Consider the following 5,643-nt stretch of genomic DNA (forward strand, 5'->3'; position numbering starts at 1 on the left):
GACTTGTTTCCAGTCTTATTGTCTGTTACTTTCTGGGTAGGGGAAGCCTCTTATTGGGGAAGAAATGCTGCTGATTGGGGTGAGAGGAACCATTTTACTCACCTTGACAATACTGAGCAATAACTTAAGCTGGCACTCACTTGTCCTGGGCTCCCTCTCTGATCAGGAGACCTCCAGCTGGATGCACCACAGGCTGGAGGTGCCTGCCCAAACCCTCTGCCCAGAGGAGAGGCAGGACCCAGGCATTCCTCCTCAGAGTCAATACTGCCCTCAGCATCCACTCACAGTCTGCACCCTCTGTGCTGCAGGCACTCTGATACCTCCACTACTGCTTCAGGAACAAACTGAAGACAAGCTTTCGCATTTGTTATTACTACTCGCTCTCTGTGTCACACAAAGCAGAAATAAGGGCAGAGCTACTCGCTCACATAGCAAGAGACAGTCTCCTCCTGCAGTGACCTGACACTCTAAATATACAAGGTGGACAATGAAATAGCTGCCATCACTATTTTACATGGAAAGAGTCGAGATATCAACAGATGACACCTCAACCCTACTCTGCCAGGCTTGCTGGTCAATTTACAACCCAAAATCAGAATAAAAAGATTCTAGATAATGCAGTTTATATCTGTAAGACCTTTGTCTGATACCTGCAATCCCACTGCAAGGCTTACCCCTTCTCAATTTTATCAATTGAAGAACCAGCCTATAAAGGGAAATTGTGGCCCTCCCACAGCTTTTACACTTAAACAGAGCCCCTGAGACCCACACTGCTCCTTCAGAAGTGATACTTATCTTCGTGGATACCCCCTGGCATGGCAGCAGATGCTTCTGAAGCTATCTGACCCCAACAGCTGGACATAATGGGGATTCCAGGAGAGGTTTAGTCCAGCAGCTGGGTAATGGAAGGCCAGGGCTTCCTTACTTGGGCTCCATAGCTACGGAAACAACAAAAGTAACAAACTTCTAAAAATAAGGTGAAATTAATTGCTCGAGACTGCATCTGAGAGGAAAAAACAGAGTTACAAACAAAGCAAATATTCAAAGTGTTTATCAGTTCAGTGGGGGTTAATCAAGATGTTAGATATGTATTTAATAATGGTATTACATGTACTTTTAAGTAATCAGCAGTGGTAGCAATTAAACTATAATTCATACATGAAGTTTAGAGAAGCAGACAAATGCTCAGTCTTTTCTAATTGGAAGCCACAGAAGGAACAGTGCAACGGTAATCCAGCTAAGTCCAAAAAGCAGCTCACTTGCAATAGAGACTTGGAAACTTTCCTCTTCAGGTTTCCAAGAGTGCTAGTTTTTAAAGATTATTTTTCATCTACTCTTAAAAAATACTCATCTATATAGGGATACAGTTTGGGCTTGGCAGACATATGACATGTTCTCAATAGCGACAAGCCCAGGGGTCAGCAATTCTAAAATAGGTGCCTTTTTTTTTTAGGTTTTTTTTTTTAGTGTTATGTTCTATGTTTGGATAGCTTGTTTAGATCTGGCATCAGGGAATTATCTGCTTCTCATTTTACTTTGTTCCTACTCCTTTTGACAATAGAGCTGCACTTTTACCGTCTTGGTCTTGTCAGTCCTACCAGTGATATTTTAATGGCTGTGTAGAAACTTACAAGATTTTCTCCAACAATCCTTGAAAATCCCAGACATATTCCACCTTTCAGTTCATTTAAGGTGTTGTAAGAAATCCTCATACTTTAATTTCAGTGAATTCATGTGGTGTGAGGCACTTTGTGGCTTGACAAAGCCTGGTTGCAAGTCTGGGCCTCTTAGGGGAAGGTTAAAGTTCATGTCTCTGTTTATTTACTTTTGACCTCTCTTTTGTAGAGGTGTCAGATTAAATTTTCCATCTATTGTGAGAAACCAGCAGTGCTGTGAAGATCTTGTAACATAGCTCCACTGAAATCAGGGTCCAGGAGCTCTCTTTCAGGAAAAGTAGTTCCCAAATTTTCTGATTCACAACCCCAGGTCCCTTTGCAATTTCAGACTTCTCTGATTCTAACAACAGGATCCAAGGCCTTTCTCTCTGCTCTATACATCCACTGTTATTTTGTGTTTGTTTTGGTCATCCTTTATCTCCTGGTAAGCCACGTGCTCTTGTTCAGCTGAGCTGGTGTGGCTGTGCTTTCCCAGTTCATTCCTCCCTCTTCCCCATTCTTCCTTTCAACATCTGTTCTCACTCCAATCTTAAGTTTTTTGGGGCTACCACATGTGTCTCTGTATGGGAATCACTGCCTGGACATTAGCAGTGAAGCCACCAATGATATCTATTGTGGATGCAGTGCTAAGGTACAAATTCAATTAATCTGGAAAGAGAGGGAGGGAGGAAGTCACAAACACCAGAGCACTGTTTTGCCAGTGAACTTGTGCTTCCAGCAAGGTGGGAAGGTCATGCAGCAGTGTCTGGGAATGATAAGCCAATTCACAGCAGATGTCTCCATTCTGTACTGCTTGTAGATAAATAATGAGGTGGGAATCAGTTTTCCTTTAAGTATCTCAGGCACATGATTAAACGGAAAGATCATTTTAATGCGCCCCTTACATACTGAAAACTGAGTGTTCTTTTAAACTGCAAAAGTAATAATTTAGTTTTCAAGTGTATTTTGTAATTTTTGGTGCTTGACTCATGTTTTTTAAACACTTGGAGTTAACAACAGAAACTTTCTCAATCTCCATGAAGATAGAAGGAACACCCTAAAGCAGCAAAAGATTTTTCCTAGTAATAGTTCAAGCAGTAATGCTATACACTAATAAACTCATCTTATCCTTGCTTGTATTGCAATATTAGGCAATGAAAATAACCTAGAGAGTGAGCAGAAGAAAGTTATTTACCCCACCAGTTGCTCTCTCTGAACAGATTACAACAGACAAAGATGCAGTTCTTTGGATCCCCAAACCCATACACCAGTCAAAGTTCATTCACTGAAATGGAGGAGTTCTTTCTTAAATTATACTTAGGTAAAAAAAATTAACAATGCCAACTTCCCTTTCCTAAGAGGAAAGAATAAAGAGAGATCAGTCAGAAAGAGACTTTCAATACTGGGACAAACTCAGGGAGACTCTGAGTGCAGTTTTTGATCTGCTCTGTGGTGAAATCCTTTCTGTTGCTGTTCACATGTTGAACCAAGTAATACCTCTGTTTTCACTAGTTCTGCACAGCAGCCAAAGTAACTTTGCAAATATACAACCAAGCAGGACTGCAGGCTTACTTGCAGTGTGTCTTTTACTGAAAAATACATTTTATTTATCATAACATTCAAGAAAAAAAACAAACAAACAACAAAACAAACCCCAACATAATACAAATGCCAACTCATTCAGTTACAAACTTTGGTACTTGGCAGTTTCAGACAGTCTGTTCTCACGTGGCTGTGACAAATTGAAGTGTTCCCACTGTGCAATTCCCAGAGTGACTCCTTCAATTCCAGGCCCACGGCACCCTGCAGTGGGATCACTCCAGGTTTCAGCTGCACACTTGCCACACTGTTGTCTCCATTGAGAGCAGCTCAAAGAGTCCATTTCTCTCCAGTTATACATCTCCTGTTTCTTAATTCTTCCTCCACAGGCAGCAATCATCAACACAATGCGTTCACAGCATTTTCCCTTTGCCTTACAGCCCACCCCTCTCATCAGGCATACCACCCACATCCTCTTAACAATCATTATCCTGACTTCACATTTGCACTTTTAAATATCTTTACACTGATAACTAACCCACCATTTAAGAATGAGAGGGAAAAGAAAGTGGTGGGGGGGGAGGAAAGAAGAAATTTAAAAAAAAAAGAAATAGGTGAAAAAAAATCACAAGCATTTTTGAAATAGGTGTTCTCAGATAGCCACAAGTTAATGGCAATATATAAAGCATAAGGAATGACACTTTGGCCGTCAACACTAAAGAGTAAAGGTTGCATTGAATACAGACAAGGGGGAAAACACCCCGCACAACCCACAAATACATTTCAAATCATTCACCAATTGATTCACCAAGGGCTAAATTTGATACTGAGTGAAACCACCCCTGTTGCAGAAGACCAGAACAACATTATAGTTGGAGCATCACTCCAGTCCCACTCAAACTTTTAATTGGATCCTGACCTAAAATGCATGGGCAGTTGGCTGGTGCAGCCCTCAAACTCTGACAGAAAGACTGGGAGGGAACTTGAGTGGTGCACAGGATTTTGCCCTGCTTTGCACATGGGGTGAATTTCAACTGTAACATACTATGACTGCACCGTGAAACATATAATACTAGCAGCTTGTGAGCCCTGACATGGAGGGCTTGACTCTAATCCAAGATATGTGGTTACACATCACCCCATCCACTGGAGAAATTCACCACTGGGTATACATGGAGGAGCACCATATTACCAGAGTTTTTTTTCTGGTGACCTTTTGTGACATTATCTGCTGGGTCTGGCTTGACTCAAGCCCAGAGCTCGGGTTCTGTGAAGTGCCCAGGTCTGCAAGGCACTCAGCACTCTGGGATGAGCTCAGCAAAGCTTTGCATAGATGGGTGAAGGAAAAAAAATCCTTCCACTGAAGTCCCCAGGAATCTGCTTAGCTATCTGAAGTTGGAGATATGTGTGAAGGCTTTGCTGGGTTTGTGAAGCGAAGCACCTTGCAAAACTGACCCCTTGATGCAAACAAGAAGTCTTTTCAGTAACAGACAAAATCAAGTAAACACTGTTTGACATTAGGATTGACACATTCCACTGAAGTAATCTCCCCTGAGAAAATAAATAGCTGTTGGTATTCCCTCATTTCATTGCTTTCATCTCCATAGGCAGTGACAAAAAAACCCTGCAAAATTTTCCTCCAACAAATACATGTTGAAATCCTGGGCACTTGCTTTCTATGCATTTTTTTTCCTTTCAAGTACACCGGGTGAAACTGTAAACCTGAGGTTGTGTGTGCAAACCTATATCTTGTAAACTGCAACGTGAAACTCTGCTCCGAGCACCGATATAGGAAAATGAGGACAGGAAGATTTTGGAACAGGGATGCTAGTATTATACTGAACGTCCTGCACACGTGTGTGTCACAGGGAACCATCCACTCTGGTACCTGCACTGTCCTGCAGTCCCAAGTACTGTTCTGTTTAACACCAATACTCTAATCACAACACCTGCAGACTTATCAGTCATGAGAAAGGTGAGAAACATTCATCTCCTTTATGAGGCAGTCAGCCCGAATCCCAGGGGGAAGTTAAAGCTTGTAATGCAGACTGTACAGCTGAAGAGCACAGGGATTAGCCTTACATTACATGTGCTCTAGCTGGGCACATCAAGCTCTTTAAAAAGGGTTAGAATATTCACTGGATTTCCACAATGATGAAAATGAGTGAGAAGATACATGAGAAATCACTTGCTGTCTGCACACTTGTAGTGCATTTCATCCTGAGGGCAATTACAATTTGTGCCTGTAAACAAATAAATTGCATTGAAATACAATCTCACATATATAAAGACAGTTCTACCTGAGTTTTCTGTATCTCATGAGTTACTCAGGAAAATGAAAACCCAGGGCTTGTTTTAAAAATGGGAAAAACTGAAATTTCCCTAGCCACAGGAAACCTCGAGAACAGGTGGAGGAAAATCCTGCTGTGGGCAAATGCTTAAATAAATA

Source organism: Oenanthe melanoleuca, chromosome 4 (assembly GCF_029582105.1).
Source record: "Oenanthe melanoleuca isolate GR-GAL-2019-014 chromosome 4, OMel1.0, whole genome shotgun sequence".
Lineage (NCBI taxonomy): Eukaryota > Metazoa > Chordata > Aves > Passeriformes > Muscicapidae > Oenanthe > Oenanthe melanoleuca.